Source organism: Sinohyriopsis cumingii, unplaced genomic scaffold, assembly GCF_028554795.1.
Source record: "Sinohyriopsis cumingii isolate HCF-2022 unplaced genomic scaffold, ASM2855479v2 utg000555l, whole genome shotgun sequence".
Classification (NCBI taxonomy): domain Eukaryota; kingdom Metazoa; phylum Mollusca; class Bivalvia; order Unionida; family Unionidae; genus Sinohyriopsis; species Sinohyriopsis cumingii.
In genome coordinates, this window is record NW_028315910.1 from 449116 (window position 1) to 472606 (window position 23491).

Consider the following 23491-nt stretch of genomic DNA (forward strand, 5'->3'; position numbering starts at 1 on the left):
TCTTTCGGTTCCTTTTTTAAGGTGTAGGCTAGCAACGAAGTTTTAATCGTTCTCTAAAACCACGTGCTTTATCGAAGATCTAAGTGATTTATAGTACCTTACGAAAACAAAAACGCATACACCAAAGCAGGGTGGTCTATTTTCTTTAAAATGTATTGCATGCTTATAAAGTAGTTGTTACTTTTTGATCATATATCTTACAACTGCAGGCATAAATTGACTAGTGGTTTCTATTTATTCTGTGAAGAAACTAACTTATTTATGACTCTCTCTCTCTCTCTCTCTCTCTCTCTCTCTCTCTCTCTGTACTAGGTGCTGAAGCCATTTAACTTATTGAATTTACCTATCCATTGTTCCAAGGTATATATATTTGGGATAACAGGCCAAAATTACAATTTCATCAAAGGTTCATAAATATAATAGTTCTGTGAAGGTCAACGCATCAGAAATAACAAAAATTAGCCAATAAAATATAATCTTTTTACGTTTTTGTGCTCATAGTAAGCGCAAACAACTTATTTTGTTGCCCCCCCCCAAAAAAAAAAAAAAAAATTCTCCAAAAAGAGAGCATTTTTATGCAGTGTATATTTTGAATACAAATCCAGTAAAGGGAATGTTTTTGGGATTAATTCTTGCAACAGACACTAGGGAATATAACCTGACTGGTATTGAGGCATATTTTATAAATGTATGTGGTATACAAAAGGAAATGTGTCTCAGCCAATCCAGAATCTACAGTTTGAATTCCTCAGAATTTGCAATCATGAGTGTACGTTTCAATCCATAAGCCAAATTGTGTGAAACGCTTATTTTTATTCAGGTGAAAGTGAAAAACAAAAGGGATTGGCTATAAAAAGACAATCCAGGTATTTGTTCCTTATAATTGCCTATCTGTATGAATTTGTTTTATTTAGACTAATCCATCTAACAATGATGTTTTTATGAATGCCTGTTTACATTAAATATTCATTTTTCTCTAATATTTCCTGTGAAAAGTTAAACACAGGACTGTTTATAATTTTAATTTATTTATTTTGCTTTATTGCATAGTTGTATTGTGCTGATATGTTTGTGTCAAGACAATATTAACTTATTATATTTTCAACAGGATAAAATATCTATAAAATCACAGACAAATGAAAATGTTTATGCGGGGTGGGTAAGTGGGTGTATGCTACAACAGCCTGAGCCGTGAGTAGACTTAAAAACTTTAGAAGTTGTTTAAAAACTTATGGGGGGTGGGGGTGGTTACTCTTCTAACAGAAAACATATGTAGCTGATACATGTGAATATTTGTATTTTGTTTGAAAAAAACTACATTAATTTCATATCCAGATGTATCAAGCAAGTTTGGTACTGTATTGTAGCAGTAACAATAAAAACAAATTGGGCTGGTTACTGGTAACGATTACAGCGTTATTTATGCTCAATATATTATATTTTGCATAAGTGCTACAAAAGGAGTCTGATGTTTTAGCAGTGAAATACCTTACAGTCAATCAGCTGTAGTATAAATATCGCATCATTTATGGATGAATATGATTTTCAATAATAATAATAATAATAATAATAATATTAATAATATAGCTTCCAGTATAGAAATTATATTTCATACTGTTAGAATTTCTTTTCTTATATAATGAAATAAGTTCATATTTTTGTAGCATATATGCTTTGTATGTGATGTCCTTGTTAAAAGTCATTCGCCTCTTGCTGTTGTATTGGAATTGGAGATATGACATACTTGTCACAGACAACACTTGCTGGCTATTGCATAATCATCCATGCCATACACATATAAGAATTCTGAAAGCGGCTACCCTATTCTGACAACGTGCGGTTGCGGTAAATTATACCCATAAAATGTCGAAACAAAATTGGGGTGGGAATGGTCAGCGGAAATATAACATTGTGTAAATACATCTAAGGGGCCGTCCATTTAGTACGTACGCATGTAGGGGGAGTGGGGTAACCCAATTGCATACGCTTACGTATGGGGGTGGTCTACTGATAATGTACGTACGCATAAGAAATGGGGGGGGGGGAGACCTCGATAATAATTTGTCTAATAAGTAACCTGTTCGACTGGGTTCAGTTGGCGTTTGAATTTTAGCGAACACTAGACGAACTTTTTAAAGTTACGCAGCTTATTTCTTTGATGCAGCCAGACATTCAACGTCCGTAGACTATCTGTTTTATTAAACACGTTAATATTATTAATCCTTGATCGTTTCTGCGTGGATTAAATATAGGCCGTTCTATAGAATGTGTGTGTGTGGGGGGGGACGTTCTATAGATTTGTTGTTGGGTTTTACGATATTTTTCAGCACACGATAGACTATACATGGCGGCCAGTATTAATGGTGGAGGAAGAACCCGGAAAATCCCCGGAAAGAACCACCGACCCTCGAGAAGCTACTGGCAAGCTTTTTCACATATCACATTGGCCGAATCCGAGACTCGAACCCACGCAGACAGAGGTGAGATGGCAGTGATCCGTAACCGAGAGCGCTTTAGACCACTCGACCACTCGGCGCCCCCCTCCCCCGGTCAGGGGAGTCTTGTTAAAAATTGACGTGTCACAGCGCCATCTGTTGTCATAATAAGGCATTATTTTATGGTAACTTCCGTGATGCTAACTTGCAACGTGCTTGATTCTACATCAAAGGTGCAATCTGTGTAACTTGAGACATAGCAAGTTTATAAATAGAATATTACAACTTGTAATAACTGATATAGCATCCGCAATACAACAAAGTACAGAATCAATTCAGTAGTTGGCAAACTGCAAAAAACAATGACGCAGAAGAAACGTAGATCTAAGCACTTGCAAGCAGCTATTTACAGCTTGCATCAAAGAAGAATAGAAAATTCATGACTAGAATAAAGAATGTAGCACTTGAAGGCAGCCATTGACAATAACGAAGAAGGAAAGTAGCATTTCCAAACTGCTATGTAAATTTCGCATCAATGAAGAACACAATGTACATGGATAGAATTATGAAAGATAGCACTTGAAAGCAGCCATTTACAATAATGCATTAAAGGAAGATTACAAAATACACGCATATAATTATGGCGGTAATCCCTCTCTACAATAAAGGTGAGAAGGCCGTTTAGCGATTACATGTGCATGGTCCGATTGGGTGCCAAAAAGGAAATTGATGTTTGTCAAACATATGTCAATGACAAAGAGACACAAGTGTTTTCAGAATTTATTGCATAGTGTGCAAGATATAAACTTGAATAAAAGATTAAATCAGCACCATTTAATAATATTATCACTGATGGTTCCACTGATAAAGGGTTCCGTGAACAAGAAGTTATTTGTGTGAGAACTGCCATGGGTGGGCAAATATGCACTTCATTTTTGGGTATAACATGTTTCACAAGCTAATGCTGATGGGATTTTAAGAGCTATTCATGATGTATTTGCATCAATTACAATCACTGATTACGAAAGAAAACTTGGTGGATTTGGTTGCGACTGAGCTGCGTACATGTATTTTGAGGACTAAAGGATTTGGCTGCGTACTAGTGTGTCTTTTGTCCTGTTAGTCTGCTTGACTAGTAATAAATAAAGTTAGCTTCGAACCCTGATGATGCATGTCATCGTAAATACAGCTTGTGCCGATACAGTCAATGAAATGTTGTTATGTCAATCAACGATACGGCCGAGAAGAACTCTTGTTATGTTCATACCAACGAATGTGACCTGGCAAGCCCGTCTCTTGATGACACTCGGATTCTCGTTGAACAAAATTTGCATCCTTTTGCAAAATCGTTTGTTACAATAAACCATTATTTGCTGAAAATGTAGAAGGCATTGATAACTTGAGAAATGTGTCAAATCTACGCTATTTCGTTCTGCTGAATCCAATATGCGTATCATAGCAACAAGAAGTCAAGAATTCTTTATCCCTTTCATCTCTCAAAAATCATTTCTTTTTTTTTATTTACCCCCATAATGCTTAACAGAATAGAGAAAATTTGCGTCTTCAATATACTACAACATATTGTTTTATCTCTAAACATATACTTTTTTTGTAAATAAAATAAATGTCAATCCGATATACTATTGCTACCAAGGTGGAACTTCCAAATGCAATGACTTATCTCTGCTTTATTAATGTAGATTTATAGCGTTCACTTCTGACAAATGATGTACATTTTGTAAACATCTGTCTAAACGTTCATTGATTGAAAACGAAAAATCATACGACATGAACAAATGAATCATCTTCAGACAAGTCTGTTTTCTAAATTTTTTTTTAATAAAAAACAAAACAAAAACAACACACAATCATTCTCGAAAAGCTATTAAATGTTATGGTATTCGTCTTTTTCCAATCAGGCCAGCTTATGTCATCACATTCGTCTTATTCCCATTAGGTCAGCTTAAATTATGGCATTCGCCTTATTCCCATCAGGTCAGCGTATGTTATGGCATTCGTCTTATTCCCATCAGGTCAGCGTATGTTATGGCATTCGTCTTATTCCATCAGGCCAGCTTGTGTTATGTCATTCGTCTTATTCCCACCAGGCCAGCTAATTTTATAGCATTCGTCTTATTCCCATCAGGCCAGTTTGTGGTATGGCATTCGTCTTATTCCCACCAGGCCAGATTATGTTATGGCATTCGTCTTATTCCCATCAGAACAACTTTTTTTATGGCATTCATTTTATTTTCAAAAGACTATTCCATCTTATGACATTCGTCTTAGTCTTAAAAGGCCATTCAATTGCATGACATTCGTCTTAGTCTCAGAAGGCCATTCAATTGCATGACATTCGTCTTAGTCTCAGAAGGCCATTCAATCGTATGACATTCGTCTTAGTCTCAGAAGGCCATTCAATTGCATGACATTCGTCTTAGTCTCAGAAGGCCATTCAATTGCATGACATTCGTCTTAGTCTCAGAAGGCCATTCAATTGCATGACATTCGTCTTAGTCTCAGAAGGCCATTCAATCGTATGACATTCGTCTTAGTCTCAGAAGGCCATTCAATCGTATGACATTCGTCTTAATCATGAAGTATTAATACGCCATCTTGTTGGAATGCTCAGCCTCTGTCCTTGTGAATTTTACTAAACATTACTCGGTTTTTCCTCCTAAGTAAATGCACAAAGTACAGTTTTGATTTGTTTTTCTGATTTTCTGTTAGAATCAGACTTTTATGGAATGAAATATTATCATGAAAATACCTTGAAGAAAGTGTATCAACAGGTATTTGCAAACACGCATTTAAATTTAATTTTCATCCATTTCGTCCAATAATTCGCTTTAATTTTAATGTTTAAATCGATTTCGTCCATTAATATTTTTAATCGACTTCGTCCAACAATACATATTTTATTGAGATTAAATTATTTCACTTCTCGCTAGAAACGGTCATTTAAAGACAACATTAAATTAAATTGCAAAGAAAAAGAATGAACGTGTATTTATTATTCAGTGAATAATTTTACCATTTTACCCGCGACATAGTAAGACGTTCATTTGTCTACATAATTTTGACATAGTAAAGACGGGGATTTGACAATATGATTTGACATAGTAAAGACGGGGATCTAACAATATGATTTTGACATAGTAAAGACGGGGATTTATCTATGTGACTTTGACATAGTAAAGACAGGGATTTATCTATATGACTTTGACATAGTAAAGACGGGGATTTGACAATATGATCTGACATAGTAAAGACGGGGACCTAACAATATGATTTTGCCATAGTAAAGACGGGGATTTGTCTATATGACTTTGACACAGTAAAGACGGGGATTTGACAATATGACATTGACATGGTAACGACGGGCTTTGTCTATATGATTTTGAGAGTAAAGACAGTAAAGACGGGGATTTGTCTATGCTGCAACTGATTCGCAGTGACAATAATACGGTGAGAGATTCTGTAATATTATGGTTGTGCATGTCAGACATGCTTAATTGAAATCAAAGTTTTTGATCGATTGTGTTTTACCTTTATTTTGTTTTATGTTAAAACGTTTTCGAATATACCCACTTTCCTGTCTGTAATGCAGCATACTTATTCTTTTTTAAAAAATGTATTATTGGAAAAGATAATGGGATTAGATTGGTAACGTAACGTACGTCTATTGAAGAAACGCAGTTTTTGAGCTCAACATTTTGCCATTTCTATCTATCTTGTCTTGAAAAACAATATTTTGCAAGTTAAAACGTGATAGCCACGTCTGAAAATCGGGATAGGTCAATTATTAAAATTAGTACTAAATGAAATACAGGTATAGAAAATGTATCTATATCGTCAATCAATAATGCATTTTGATAGATAAGTTATTAGATTAATGACCAATGCAAAAATTCTTAAACAAATGTGCTCTACTGTAAGGTAGATACCAAGTTTACCTCGTCACGGTTAAACGCTGATGATTTTTTAAAAAAATTGTTGAACACAGCTAATCTTGGAACTTAATAATATTTTCCCTTTTAATTTAGTCAGACATTGATGATATGTTGACTTCAGGATAGATATCTATATTACATTACGTATAGCGATACTAACAGCTTTTTGCAATTTTATAACCTGAAATTTTTTGTTTGTATGTTGCAGTCTATGACCGATTAGAACTGCTCCATCAAGTGTGACAATACAAGAGTATATCCTAATATTACTCGTACAGATTGGAGAATTTTGATATACATATTACTTGTCCCTAATGCTCAGTTCACTGGTTTGGATGTTGCTTGTTGTTAGCATGTGTTCGAGGAACTACTTTTTAAAATATGTGCAATAAAAGAGAGACAAATGATGGGTATTAATGCATCATTCTTTGCCAAATCGAACATTTTATCATCACCATAGCGACAGTGAAGTTCCTAGTTCAAAGTTATCGAAATAAATTTACATTAACCAATTGCACAATTTTGCAGGTACAACAATTTACCAATATAAACACAGCTATTGCACAAAAAAATAAAGAATAATATATTCATATGTAAGCAAAAAAACAACTAAAATAAACATTGGTGCTATCAAGTATATCTGACATTTATTTAATGATCTCTTGTCTACGGGGTATGTAATATAAGAAATAAAGGTTTTTCTCCAAAACTTGTATTGCATAATTAAGTATCTCTCTTATTGTGAACCTATTTCTACCAACCCGACCCCGGTATCTGTTCCACTAATATATTCTAAAATCAAGTATACACTATGACATGAAAATCGGTTTATTATAAAATGTTGAAACTTTATGTAAAATAACTTATTCAAATAAAGCATCTCTGACACACAAAAAGCACAACCAACCGATAGCGCAATGTCACACCTACCCCCCCCCCCCAATTCATACATAATGGCTGATAATGACTGTCACACCGTAAAAAAAAAAAAAAAAAAAAAATCCAAGTCATACATAATGGCTGACAGTGATAATAATGCCTAACAGCATTTTGAACAAAACACTCAGAACTTCTTTAACTGATATTTGTGACTACAGAAAATGCCAGTGGCTATATTCTCGATTAAACTCTTTGTGATAGGACAAACTAACTAGAAATGTGACGACAATAAATTGGAAACACTTAAAGCCTAATAACAGCAGCAACAACAACAAAAAACAATTAGAACGCACATCAAAGAGAGAGGTGAAGTAGCGTATACTTACAGGAACAAAAGGCAAGAAGATAAATTTGAAACTGCGCACCGGTCTGAAGTCTGTGCCAACTGAACAAGTTGCCAATAATGTGCCAATAGTTCTATCGAGCAAAGTATCGAACGAAGTGGCTTGAATCAGACGTTAGAGGGGTTTTTGTGTACTTTATTATTCATATTATTATCTTTTGGAATCGTACAATGACACTTTCTCATTCGCTGATCGTGTGATCTACTTTACTTTCATTGGTAGAGTTCGGTCATTGGATGGTGTGTAGTTAATTCTTGCCCTAATTATCTCGAATAAATTTGTCATTTTTGAAGTGTTTTGACTGTTGTTCCGAACACAAAATTAGTACGGTAGCATATAGGTATTACTTACTTACAGTATCAAGAAGTTGTTACTTGTCAAATTTAAGTCCAGTTTGGTACAGTGACATTTATTTATCAAATTTAAATCTAAATTAGTATATTACCATATGGGTATTACTTAATAAAAACTTAAATCGAAATGAGTACAGTAGCATGTATGTATTACTTATAAAAAAGAAATTTTTAAATTCAAATTAGTACGGTACCATATAGATATTACTTATCAAATTTAAATCACAATTAGTAATAAATATAGGTATTACTTATCAAATTTACATCCAAATTAGTTTTACCGTATTGGTATTACTTGTTTAAATTAAATCCAAATAAGCACAACAGTTGTTACTAACCTAGTTTAAATCCAAATAAGGTTGGTTAAATATTGAATTAGAATTCATAGGAGATGTAAGAAGCTGGTAAATCAAAATTGATAAAATGCCCATCAGTTAAAAATTTAACAACAAAAAGTTAATTAACTATATAAGTAATAATTACATGATTTGACTCTACTAAGATCGAGTAATCTCAGCAACTACTGAAAGCGATAACGCAGATTTTTTTTTACAAAGTGATAGAGACCTGAGAAATGTTAACATCCACGTGACAAGGTAAAAAAAATAATATAAAACAGCATCAAAAGCATAAAATTCAAGTCAGTGGTACCAAAGGAGAGGTGCTAAAATGAGAGGATAGAAAATAAATGTTTTGATTATTTAAAAAAACGAAATCTTATGAAAGTCAGTGAAGCGCAAAATATGTGTCACAATGGTCTAATTTTGTGATTGGGGATTTAGAACTGGCCTTGTTTGTGGCGATGATGTAGGAAATGCGTAATATTTACATATTTACTTCCAAATAAGATTAAATATTATGAACAACAGAAATAAACACATCCCAAGTTATATCAATTAAACTGATATGTCCGTGGCCTCCTCTCTCTCTCTCTCTCTCTCTCTCTCCACACACACGCACGCACCTATTTTCCTGGAACCATGTATGCTTACATATAACTGTACGAAATCATAGTTTAGTGACGCAATCTACGTAAGTTTCTTATCGATTGTAGGGGACGGGGCTTATTCTAAGTTGTACGAACTTGAAACAATAAAATAAGTTTATACTCAAATAGTACGTATCAGTATACATTCCTTTACCACGTTTCCTTGTTCCTGATATAATATTCTATAGGTACACAGTCCTACCCCCACCCCGCCAGATATATGTCATCGTGACCTAAACGTAAAACTTAAAAATATACATATAACAGACACGTCATGTACAATGTATGTGACACGTATCCACCACCCGTGTCTCCAGACATAGGTGCTATTTAGTCCACTCCAAACTATTGTCAAGGACTTTGGAGGAAAGAATTACGGAGGGAGAACTCCTTTCGCATACCCAGTCAAATACTACACACCATATCTACTCTTAACCCTGTATCATATCCTATATTTAAAAAAAAAACAAGATACATGTGCATCATAATTAAATTAGATGATGTGGTGACATATTGTGGTGACATATTTGACGTCAGATGTGCATCAGTTTCATTTGGGACCAAGTCAACATCCTTAGAAGGCCTTAGTGAAATACGATCATCCATTCAGGGGGGAGTAATGGTAGCAAGATCTTCAAGACAGCCGTCGTAGCAGCCATGTTGGATACAAATGATGTCATTATACCATAGTACTAACTATGTATCAAAAGAAATATACGGGAGATTTTTGGAGGAATAGAGGCAATATTTTCAAAATATTAAGCTTCAATTTGCATCATTTTCATTTAGGATCAACAATACATTTAATGTCTTCAGGTGAAAACCACATAGATTGTTGACTTTCTTTGAGGAGTACCAACAATGTTTCAAGATGGCTGTCATGGTAGCCATATTTGGTATATGATACACACCATTTCCATTATGGACCAACTAGACTTTAAAGGAAGTATTCTGATGAAAGTATAATGTCGATATAATCAGCCATCTAGGAGAAGTAGATCCAGTAAGGTTCTCCAGACGGCCACAAAGGCGGTCATATTGGAAGTTAGATTGGCAGCGTTTTCATTTATGACCAACTACATGTCATTATGCGAGATCTTACAGTGAAAACCCCATACTGATACGAGATCTTACTGTGAAAACTCCATACTGATATGTGATCTTACAGTGAAAACACCATACTGATACGAGATCTTACAGTGAAAACACCGTACTGATACGAGATCTTACAATGAAAACACCGTACTGATACGAGATCTTACGGTGAAAACACCATATTGATACGAGATATTACAGTGAAAACGCCATACTGATACGAGATCTTGCGGTAAAAACACCATATTGATATGAGATCTTACAGTAATAACACCGTACTGATACGAAGTCTTACAGAAAAAACACCGTACTGATACGAGATCTTACAGTAATAACACCGTACTGATACGAAGTCTTACAGTAAAAACACCGTACTGATACGAGATCTTACAGTGAAAACAACATATTGATATGAGATCTTACAGTAATAACACCGTACTGATACGAAGTCTTACAGAAAAAACACCGTACTGATACGAGATCTCACAGTAATAACACCGTACTGATACGAGATCTTACAGTAATAACACCATATTGATACGAAGTCTTACAGTAAAAACACCGTACTGATACGAGATCTTACAGTGAAAACAACATGTTGATACAAGATCTTACAGTGAAAACAACATGTTGATACGATCATTCAGAAGAAGTGGTGATAAAAAGATTTTCAAGAAAACCACTGTAGTGGTCATAATGAACAAATAGACACCACATAAAGTCTTTTGGTTATAAACCCCACGATGATACGACCATCCATTCATAAATAGCAATGAAAAGAATATTCTCAAGATGGCAGCAGTCGCGTCGACATTGGATGTGCGAGTTGCATCATTTACTGTGGAACCAAACAGGTATCATAAGAAGTCTTCTGGTTAAAATCCCATGGGGGGTGGGGGGTGGGGGTGGGGCTCTTTAAGGGTGAGCTGAACAGTTATTATGTACTTTTGAGAGTTACGTATGTAAGGTGAAGTTGTATGCATTTGGGCACTTTGGAGAGAACGATGGCATACCTCTATGCCACTTTGATGTAATGTGGTTGACATTTCTTTGGATTTTGTACTTATGTAAACTGTACATGATCTAAGCACACTGGTAACTAAAATGACTGTTCCCTTATGCTAAAGAAAATCAGCTGAATTAGTCTGAAGTACGCTATCTTTTGCAGCTATTAAAATAGGGAAAATACATTTTGCCCAACTAGACAATATCAGCTTCGGAAAGTGCAACGGATGAATTACTACATATATAAAATGTCAAAAAAGGTTATCGGCTAGGCTCTTTTTTGTTTTACAATTGACATCTTAAGGCCAGATATGAAAATAACCAAACAGAGCTAGCACTTTTTGAAAGATGCATATCTGGAGTAAGGCCAAGCTGTATACTCTATACCCATATTACATCCACCAATCATACGCCCAAAATAAAGCGAATTAAAGGTTCTTTGAACAATACCTAAGATATACACGGTCTTTTTTAAATAGTCCGTATAACCAGTGAGGAAACCCGTGGTAATTCTTTCTCTTTAAAGTTCTAACCCTTATGCAAAATAAGAAACTGTAGAGCGCCACCTAATGTGATTTTTTTCTTCAGAAGATATTCAAGATGGCTGCCGAGGTAGCCATATTGGACATCAGATCTATTTAGGACCAACAAGACATCATCAGAAGTCCTTCAGTAAAACCCCTATGTTGATATGACTTTCCGTACATGATGAGTAGTAACAACAAGATTTTCATTTTGAACCATTAACACCAACTAAACATTAGACCGCTCCAGTGGCTTAGCGGTTAGAGCATCCTCCTCGGAAGCAGGAGGTCGTGGCTTCAAACCCCGGCCGAGTCATACCAAAGACTTACAAAAATGGTACTAACAGCTGCCTCGCTTGGCGCTCAGCATTAAGAGGTTAGTGTTAGGACTAGTCGGCCTGGTGTAAGGATAATGTTACTAGGTGATACATCATACTACATGTCTGCGGCATGATGCCCCAGTGCTAGACATCACTATAAACTGTCACACTGCAGACATCGTAGCGATATGGCTGAAACATTGTTAAAGCTACGTTAAAACTCCAAATCACACACACACACACACACACACACACACACAAACATCATAAGTCTTTAAGTGAAAACCCCACAGTGATATAACTGTCCATTCAGGAGGATTAACGATAACAAGATTTTCAAATTGGCCACCGTGGCAGCCATATTGGACGTTAGATCGTTATCATTTTCGTTAAGGACCAATTATATATCATAAGACGTCTCTTTGAAGACCCCGTGTTGGTATAATCATCCATTCAAGAGATGTAGCTAAAACATTTTGGGAGAACAAGACCATGGGATAAATGTGTGCATAACGTTCATGGCAATCTTCCTGCTAAATTTGAAAGATTTACTATAATAAACTGCTGCTAACGGACGGACGAACGACGGGCGAAAAACCATCCCATAAGCACTTACGGTCGACGACAAGCAGAGCTAATAAACAAGGAAGAAGAGAAAGCTTGGATGGGAAAGCATGAATAGGGAAAGCGTGTTTGTGGGGTTTTTTTTAATTTTTAACGTAGATTTTAACATACGAGTCAAATCGCTACGATGACTGCAATGTGACAGTTTATAGTGATGTCCAGCACGGGGGCATCATGCCGCAGACATCTTGTATCATGTCTCACCCAATCGCATTATCCTAACACCAGCAGTCCTAACACTAAACTCTTACTGCTCAGCGCCGAGCGAGGCAGCTGCTACTACCATTTTATAAGTCTTTGGTATGACTCGGCCGGGGTTCGAACCCGCGAACTCCCACATCCACTTACCCCACTAGAGCAGCCAAACAGGGAACCTAACAAACTTTTTCCACCTACTACTTCAGTACTCCTCCTATTCAATACAAATTATTACTAAGTACGATTTAAAGCTGTCCTACAGACTCATGCAGTTTTGCTGTCCTACAGACTGATATGCAGTTGTGAACGAACATCTCTTGATACTCAAATAATTCATTGATATCATTCATAAAACTTCTGCAAATTGAAGAACAGATAAAACGTAAAACAAAATCTTATCGAAAACTAAGTCTTGTTAAATGCATTGAAAATTTGATCGAGCTGTTCATACTACAGTGACGATCATGGCGGCAAAATAGTCCAGTGACCCACATTTCTTTATTTTGATCTACATGTACCTTCAAAATAGACCATGCAAGCTAATCCAGGCGAATGATTCTAAAGCAAATCTAGTTCGTCAACCTCACACTTTTTTCATTAAGTTGTACTGGCTATTTATAGCCCGTTTGAGACGAACGATTTCTATCTAGACGCAAAACCAGTTCGCTGACCCCAAACAATTTCATATATGTACTTGCCATGGTCCAATTCACTAAAGGATGACCGATTTCTGACGTAGATAATTTCAATAGTCCTCAGTCGAAATTATCTGATACTCTTCTCGTTCGAACCGCCTTGTCACTTCACTGGATGAAGCAAAAGAAGACCTGGACAGAAAAGGCAACTTGCAAACTCCTCCCCAGATCCATTCTTTCTAACTGCCACTACCACCAGAGAGTGATAACTGAAACTTTCTTGCAAAGAAACCCTTTCTAATTTTGGACAGCCGTGTACTATCTTTTGGAAAGACAATTCGCCGTGTAATCACAATAGAAAAGACTTTCCGCACTACAACAGGTCAAAGCATTAGGGACAGTTCCATAAATAACTATTCCGAATAATGTATCGTGTGATTTATGTGTGATTTGTGTGATTTAAGATTTTTAACGTAGCGTTAACAACTTTTTCAGTCAAATCGCTACGATGTCTGCAGTGTGACAGTTTATAGTGGTATCTATAACTGGGGCATCATGCCGCAGACGTGTGTCATCATGTCTCAGCCAGTCACATTATCCTGACACCAAGCCAACCAGTCCTAACACTAACCTCTTAATGCTGAGCGCCTAGCGAGGCAGCTGTTAGTATAATTTTTTTTAGTCTTTGGTATGACTCAGTCGGGTTTCGAACCCGCGACGTCCCGCATCTGATGCGGACGCTCTAACCACTAGGCCACCTTTAACCGCTCCGGTCCCGAATAAGGTAAACTCATCTAAACGTAATATATACCCTTACGTATTATTATAGGTTTGGCTGCTGATTTATCGGAAAACAACGATGACAAAATTTAAATTGTTCCATAATGTCTACTTCGTGTGGCGGCCGTGCACGAAATTTTACAAAGACGATTCGCCGTTTGCTAACAATATTGGCACTGCAATCGGTGTCTATCCCACATTTTGGATTACAATAATTATAACAGGAAATTCGAGCCTAAGCCCATAACCTACTAGTTTTCCCATGGAGAAAAAAAAAAACTTCTTAGTTAAATTTTTAGTTAAATTTTTCTTAATCCAGAATAAAGTTTTCAAAAAGGCGTCAGAGCACAGTCAAAAGGTAATATGTCGATTATCCACGCAGGAGATTATTGACCCTATGGGCATTTTAAAACATTCTTGTATTCTTTGTCATCCATAATTAAAACAGAACTATGTTACTAAGATTTACAGCGTGAACGTAATATATAAGTGTATGCTTTATTGCCTTGAACTAAGAAAGAATGTTACTGGGATTTGCTGTGTGAATATAGAGTTTAAGTTTATGGTTTGTTACCTTGAACTAAGAAAGAATGTTACTGGGATTTGCTGTGTGAATATAGAGTTTAAGTATATGCTTTATTACCTTGAACTAAGAAAGAATGTTACTGGGATTTGCTGTGTGAATATAGAGTTTAAGTGTATGCTTTATTGCCTTGAACTAATAAAGAATGTTACTGGGATTTGCTGTGTGAATATAGAGTTTAAGTGTACGCTTTATTGCCTTGAACTAATAAAGAATGTTACTGGGATTTGCTGTGTGAATATAGAGTTTAAGTGTATGCTTTATTGCCTTGAACTAAGAAAGAATGTTACTGAGATTTACTGTGTGAATATAGAGTTTAAGTGTATGCTTTATTACCTTGAACTAAGAAAGAATGTTACTGGGATTTGCTGTGTGAATATAGAGTTTAAGTGTATGCTTTATTGCCTTAAACTAAGAAAGAATGTTACTGGGACTTACTGTGTGAATATAGAGTTTAAGTGTATGCTTTATTACCTTGAACTAAGAAAGAATGTTACTGGGATTTGCTGTGTGAATATAGAGTTTAAGTGTATGCTTTATTGCCTTGAACTAACAAAGAATTTTACTGGGATTTACGGTTTGAATATAGAGTTTAAGTGCATGCTTTATTGCCTTAAACGAAGAAAGAATGTTACTGGGATTTACTGTGTGAATATAGAGTTTAAGTGTATGGTTTGTTACCGTAAATTAAGAAATAAAGAGGTTCCGAATTCTCCGTCGTCATAGCAACATTCATCATGCTTAAATGTGTAAAAGAACTGAATTTATCATCAACCTGCAAAATATAACATGAATCCCAATACAATAAGAACTTCTACAAGACACTGAACGTTGAATATACTCCGAAAAAAAGTTATAGAAACTAAATGACCATGAAAGAATGCACGAGACCAGGTGTATGTAACCTCTGGAACAATTGTATCAGCAACAATCCACACACGACTAAATAGTTCTTGGTTAACTCAGAGACAGAGACAATGACAATCATGGCTTATACAACTCTATGAAAAAAGAAACTGAAAGGTGGCCCTATCCATTAATCAACTAGTTTTGCAGAAACAGGCTGAAGAAAATGTGGGGTTGGGGTTGGGTGGGGCTTTCGGGATGTGTAATGATGTGTGGAGCATGATATGTACTACGGTTTTCGGTTGTTTGTTTTCACATAGCATTTTAGCGAAGCAATATTTTGTTGCTGAGTTATATAGTTGGGTTTACTTCCAAGATCTCCAACGTTGGACTTTTTTTTACAGGTTCTGCTGTTTATGTCTTCTACTCAATAGTTGGTTTTGAAAAAAATTACTCCAGTTTGTACTGACTTCACCGATATCAATAAGCAAGAGAAAGCTGGATAGTGTTCTAAATAATAATTTCTCATCCTTTAAAGTCTTTTAGTCATCATCTTCAGTTTCATCGTTATTATTCCTAGTCAATGTCTTCCTCCATTTGTTCGAGATCCTCTTTCATTAGTCCTATTCCATGTCTTTCTCCATTTATTCCGAGATCCTCTTTTACTATTCCTATTCCATGCCTTCCTCCATTTGTTCGAGATCCTCTTTCAATAGTCCTATTCCATGCCTTCCTCCATTTGTTAGAAATCCTCTTTCATTAGTCCTAGTCCATGTCCTCCTCCATTTGTTCGAGATCCTCTTTCATTAGTCCTAGTACATGTCCTCCTCCATTTGTTAGAGATCCTCTTTCATTAGTCCTAGACCATGTCCTCCTCCATTTGTTCGAGATCCTCTTTCATTAGTCCTAGTACATGTCCTCCTCCATTTGTAACAAATCCTCTTCTAGCATTCCTATTCCGTGTCCTCCTCCAGATCCTATTCTAGTTGGTCTATTTTTGTTCGATTCGTTGTAAGGTAAACACATAAATATGACCAAACTTGATTCCATGCCATGTAGTTTGGTAAATAACATATTTTAATTTTGCAGCGTTAATTTGTGTGCCAGTAATATGAATGTATATATCGCTGGTTTTTGTCTCTTTAACCAAGCTTTCTTTCAAAAACATTTGCTATTCTAACATTTGTGTATCCCTTTTGTGTCTCTTCTCTGCTCGTTTAATTATTGTCGCTGTGCCCAGTCTGTGACATTTTGCTTCCTTCCGTAGTCTTTTTAAATAATTCTGTCTAGTTAGGATGTTTACACTTAACAGAGTATCAGCCTGTATTTGCCGGTTGTCCAGTGAAGACAAGTTTATGCAATGGTGGAAAAATCTAAAATATCTGTGGTATCCCATTAGACTACCAAAAGGGAACAATGGTAGCCCACCAAAAAGTACGGTAGCCCATACTTATCAATGGATAAATATTTCCATATGAAATGCCATTAAACAATTCAGGTGGATAAATGGTAAAGAGGTATGATTCCGAGAAAACAAATAAACAAAATAGTACAGGTACATCCAATTGTTTATATATTTACTGTTGGTTCTTCTTCTTCTTCTTTTTCTTCTTCTTCTTCTTCTTCTTCTTCTTATTATTATTATTATTATTATTAATTATTATTATTATTATTATTATTATTATTATTATTATTCAGCAATCAAATTGTGAATCTGACAAACAATCAAGTGAAATTGTTTTGCCCTATGGTTACGAGAAAGAATACACACTAGAAACATTAGAAATCTCCTTTTAGGTTTTGCACAATAAATAAAATAAACGGTGTACCTAAACCTACAAACTAAATGAAAACAAAAAAATCAGCCGGGATTTTCCCATGACAGTGTACAGCTTAGTCATTTCACAGATTTTGTTATGTATATTTGATTTATTTTATATTTGATTTAATTTAATTGTTTGTTAGTTTTTTTGTTGTTGTTTTTTTTAAAGTTTTATTTCATTACATGCCATTGTAATGTGTGTTTGTGTGTGATTTGGATTTTTAACGTAGCTTTAGCAATTTTTCAGTCATATTACTACGATGTCTGCAGTGTGACAGTTTATAGTGATGTCTAGCACTGGGGCATCATGCCGCAGACATGTAGCATGATATCCCACCCAGTCACATTATCCTGACACCAGGCCGACCAGTCCTAACACTAACCTCTTAATGCTGAGCGCCAAGGGAGGCAACTGCTAGTACCATTTTTGTAAGTCTTTGGTATGACTCGGCCGGGGATCGAACCAACGACCTTCCGCTTCCGAGGCGGACGCTCAAAACCACTGGGCCATCAAAGCGGTCGCCATTATAATGTAACTTTATTTACCGGTATATAGTTCAGTTCTGACTATGCTTTTTAATTATTTTTCAAAGTAAACAACTAAAAATAGAAACTTTGTGTCTGATGCTGACCTAGTTCCCGGCTTTGATTCAGAACCAGTAAAGGTTTAAGTAAACAACTTGTTTTAATTTTTATATTCTTTCTCATAGTAAGAATCATAAAGTGGAATCAATGCCATATCTGGAGCACGTGACAAATAACGTGTTTATTGTTATAAGCTTTTGGTTTTCCCAGAAGGACGAACTCTTGACCTCCATGTGGGTATCTGTTTTGCGTTGCAGTTTGATTTCTTACTAATGTTTTCAGAAAGAATTGTCATTAGTGCTTAACACTTTAGAGGTCCAAGTGTATTTTGTTTCCAGTTTGGGCTAATTTTATTTTCTTGAAATTATTTTAAAGAAAATTATTCTTTTCCCTGGAAATACTAGTGCTCTAAATTAATTCTTGGACAAAAACACATTTATCGAAATTTGTACAGAATTCACACACTGGAATATTAATTTATGTGATTCAACAAGAGACTATTTACACTGCAACACTTTTCAGGTAACAAATGACGTCGTCATCTTCCATTTTGGATTTCATCAGGATTCGAATTATTTAATTCTTGGACTATTTCTGGATTTGATTCGTTAAACCGTAAGTTATTTTTCTCATTTTTACCTTGTTTTTCTAGGAAAATGAATTAATTGTTAAATTTTACAAAGATTATTGTCTATCCTCTATTCTAGTTACTTTTTTTGTAAGAACCTAAACACGTAATAAGTCAATTGGGTTGCTCATCCTTAGGATATATGAATTTTGGCTAAAATATTTCAGAAAACTTTGTTTTATTGAAATTTAAATTCCCCTAGCTTTTGTAAAGTTTTAAATTCCAAGTATTATTTTCACATTTTAGAAATCTTTAGTGAAATCAACAGTTTTTTTTTACAATATTATCCAATGTGGAGATCTTTCTTTCAAATTCTATCCTGGAACAGTTAAACTGCCAGAAATACAATCTTTCTGACTCAAAAGCTTCTTTAACGAAACAAGAAGTATATATATATATATATATATATATATATATATATATATATATATATATATATATATATATATATATATATATATTCCTTCCTTGAAAATTACTCATACTTCAAACTTTCAAGAACACGTTTAAAAATGAAAAATGATTAGAGCATTTCTACATGCGTTATCGTTTTTAAATCAATTCCAAAATAAAAACTGAGAACATACGGCCATGTGTGATTAGGCATATTCGTTTTTTAATCTATTGCAAAATAAAAACTGAGAACACACGGCCATGTGTGATTAGGCATATTCGTTTTTAAATCAATTCCAAAATAAAAACTGAGAACACACGGCCATGTGTGATTAGGCATATTCGTTTTTTAATCTATTGCAAAATAAAAACTGAGAACACACGGCCATGTGTGATTAGGCACATTCGTTTTTAAATCTATTACAAAATAAAAACTGAGAACACACGGCCATGTGTGATTAGGCATATTCGTTTTTAAATCTATTACAAAATAAAAACTGAGAACACACGGCCATGTGTGATTAGGCATATTCGTTTCATCAGAGATCAGCAACCGCATAATATCCTACTTCGGCATTCCTTGGCTATCATCGCTCTTCAGCTAATTTAGATGGCGCTCACAAGTTTGAAATAACATACACATTTGCTTATCCTTTGTTATACTTCAAAAAAGAAACGAGGCATTAAATTAAGTATCGCACGATTAAATCAATTAGACTTTAATCGGCGCAATAATACCAATATGGACTGCCATATGTGTGAGATACTCTTGAATATGTGGCCTCTAATCCTGTGGTTGACTGACAGTGGAACATACATCACGTCCAAGCTTATTCAAGAGGTAAGGCTTTTACACGTTCCTGTCTTAAATATAAGGGTCGACGTCTTGCATTGTAGGGCAATGAGGGTAAACGTCTTTTTATATATAAAACGGGAACAGGTTATACTCGAGGTTTGTTGAAATTCACGGAATGGTTTGTTATGTCAAGATGTGCGACTATAAATTCACGGAATGGTTTGTTATGTCAAGATGTGGGACGATACGTTTGACAATACAGATTGCTCTACCATTTAATATTTTGACAGTGGATACCATTTTACATGAGTAACTAAGTTTCGTGGTTTTTGGCAACCCATATAATTCAGTAATGCACACCAACATTATTTAAATATCTTAAACTGGCTAAGCTAAACCAAAAGGTCCCTATTCCCAATCACAGACTCTACTTTTTCTATAAAAAAAGGATATTTTAAAGTAAATGTAACTCTGAAACAGTATGAAATGTGTGGGTAAACAAGTAGCATTTTTCAAATAGATGCAAAATTAGAAACCAATTTTTTAAAATTTTAGTTCTGTTACAGTAATGCGTATAAATGGTATCCATTGTCTGTTTTTCAGTGCTTCAAATGATAGTCTAAACCTGCTTTCCCATATGAGCATTGTACTGCCCAATGGCCACACGTGGCACTTTCCACAGAGCCACTCAGCAGTAGTCCAATTACAAGGCAATCAAACTGTCAGTCAAACTGCACCGTTCCAAGCCTCCCTGTTTCACCACCCGAGTTAAAACTGTGCTGGTTATAATGCAGCAAGAAGCGCTAAATAGTGATAGATCCCGTCCGTATCCATGTAATGTCCTTGAATCATCATCCCATACAGTGCGAGCTTGACAAACCTTAGTGATTTTGATTTCGCCCCTGGCGTTAAACTAAACAAGGGCGGTTATTTGACATTAAGGTGAACGTTTCCGACGTCTTACATAGTCTAAGTGAGACTACTGGGTGCAGCATGCAATGCCTCAGGGTATTTCCCGACCCCGATGAACTTAGCCTCTGGATCATAACACAGAAACTATTGAGATTCCCGTATTATAAACATGTACACACAGAAGACAAATTTATACATGCAGCTGATACTGCCGTTGTAGTCTATCGCTGGCTCCATGCACAAAGCGACTGGATTATAACTTGCTAACTACAGAGATCCCATGTTATAACCTTACCGGCACGTATCGGGCATAAAAAGACAAATATACCTACCCGAATGACACGTGTCCCTATGGAGGTTTTAACCCTCAGGGGCCAATACAAAATTAAAGTTTGGTGTGTTCAAAATTAGAAAGGTCTTGAGTACATGTTTTACGAACACGAAATTCTCGATTTTCGAAAGATGTGGTCCCATTTCAAATTCTATTTGAAATTCCCATTTCAAATTCTATTTGAAATGTGAAATATTTACAGCGTCTAAAATCAAAATAGTGCAATGTATTGATCTTTGATAACTTAAGTTTACAGTCATGTTCCTCATATATACAATTAGTCCTCGTATTTTAGACAATAAATATTTATTAGCACCTACTTTTTCATTAATTTTTTTCCATAAATTGAATGTTTTCAATATACTATGTTTATAATACACACAGAGTGGCCATTTTGGATTATGTCCATTATTTGGGGGGGGGGGGGGGGCGCGAGTACTTGAATAGAGACCGTACTTCTTGTTGACTAATTAGACATCCCAGCCATAAATAGGACTCAAGAGCAGGAGTGACATATCTAGGAGAGGAGCATGTGATCGTATATACTCTAAAATACGACGAGTTTTAAAGCACTATAGCAATCCATCATTGACAAGGACCACAAGATCAAGTATTATTCTCCAACTTTCCAAGGGCGTACTAACTTATGACATCGTAAGACCTTCACTTCCTTACAAGAACCCAAGCCAAAAAGTTAACCGAGTTTGATAATCGATTCCCTCTTTTAAGAAGATTAGAACATCAACAGGAAATTAAACATCGAAAACCAAATATGGACAAATTTAAATTGCAAACATTGATGAATACATGAGTACGAAGGCGCTATATAAGTCAATAAAAAATATACTTACACACCGTAAGTGAACTAGCTAGCGGCTTTAGGTGCGCCAATAAATCCTTGCCAACGGGGAAGTTTGTCAATCAAGCGTTTATACAACTATGCGGCAAACAGCGGACTAAACTGGTTTGGCTCGAGCGGTGGCGGCTATAATGTCATGGTTTTTGTTACTCGTTAGTTATCTTGCTAAATCATATTTTGGGGAGACCCATATCTTGTTGAACCCTGTACATTTTAGTCCCGAGTAAACTACTTGTGGAGCTGAAAATACGACAAGCTTGGTAAACGGATTAAAAGTGATGACTGCTGGGGAGTGTGGGTGTTGGGCAATAAAAGCACATTTAAGTTTGATTTTGCCAGGTACGGTAGACAATCTTCCAGTTTCACTGCTGTTCGTCATTACCGTGTCGCCCCGGTGTATTTGTAGTTCATTCACATTGTGTAAAATTTGCAGTGGCCATTGAACATAGAAGTCCAAAATCGCTGTATAGGTGGTGGTCAGTTAAGCTTTCATGGTACTTTCTACACAGGCATGTCCTTATTTAGTTGTTCGCTTGTACTTTTTTTAATTATCATATCCACCTGTTAAGTACACTTATTTATTTTGATTTTGACATGAAGTGTGTGTGTGTGTGTGTGTGTGTGTGTTGACTGATTGATTGCAACATCGCGTGTGTTATTTAGAAAAAGACCAGAGTTCAGGACTTAAACGATTTACTAAATAATAAAGGTTAGATAGAACAAGCCTTTCAATTCAAAACAGTGACTGTTACATTAATTGTTCGTCGCAACACTATCAACTTCTGATACTGTAGAGATAATATAGAGCAGAACTGTTCGTCAGGATGCTAAAAGACAACGATATATTATTACACCATATTATGGTGAAATTAATTATTTCATTCCTGACAGTTAAATTCATTACAAGTGTAACATGTTCCAACATTGTAGTGTGATCTCTCAATGTAAAATTAATTTGAGTGCTAGTGTACATGAGCATCGTGGCGTAAGACAGCATCGTTGCATGAGATAGCATCGTGGCATGATAGCGTCGTGGCGTGAGATAACATCGTGGCGTGAGATAGCAGAGGCTTTATAAAGAATTACTACATAATGAGTATAATGGATTTTGAATACATGACCGAAATTCGTTTGTACTTGGATGTTCATACTTAACCTCTCTTAACAGCTAGCGGTCACTGCACTGTCTGCACTCAAAGACTCCTGTTTACATCACATGACATAAGTTAGCCAATCAAAGTTTGTCCTTCTCAAAGCTGATCATGTTGGTAGACAAGTCATCTGTTCAAACTGCATCGGAAAATGCATCTAAACACAAACTTTAGACAATTAAGTTGTCTTCTCGATGTCCGTGATACGCGTATTTACTCTTAATCTTATTTATAAATTCACAATTATGATTCAGTAGAACACAGCAAAACGGACAAGTGAATTTCAACGTGAATCAAGAGAAATTGTTAAATGAGTCATAATGCGGTTTGAAATAGTCCCTATCAAATGCTTGTTATTTTGGACATTATAATATAATACCGAATTCTGCATA

The 23491-nt window shown here is 35.6% G+C and overlaps 1 protein-coding gene and 1 long non-coding RNA gene across 4 annotated transcripts in view; one reads left to right on the forward strand and one right to left on the reverse strand.

Annotated features, from left to right (window-relative positions):
• The window catches only part of LOC149773788 (glutamate decarboxylase 1-like), a 112665-nt gene extending 90574 nt beyond the window's left edge, over window positions 1-22091 (reverse strand). The window contains exon 1 of one of the 3 annotated variants that reach the window (XM_089945996.1): window positions 21941-22091. The gene's annotated coding sequence lies outside the window, so the exon portion shown is untranslated. The remainder of the gene's footprint in view (window positions 1-21940) is intronic. The other 2 variants (XM_089945999.1, XM_089945998.1) reach the window with 2 other exon arrangements.
• LOC149773789 (uncharacterized) overlaps window positions 19806-23491 on the forward strand; it is a 108265-nt gene continuing 104579 nt past the window's right edge. The window contains exon 1 of the long non-coding RNA XR_016417273.1: window positions 19806-19891. This is a non-coding gene — a long non-coding RNA (uncharacterized LOC149773789). The remainder of the gene's footprint in view (window positions 19892-23491) is intronic.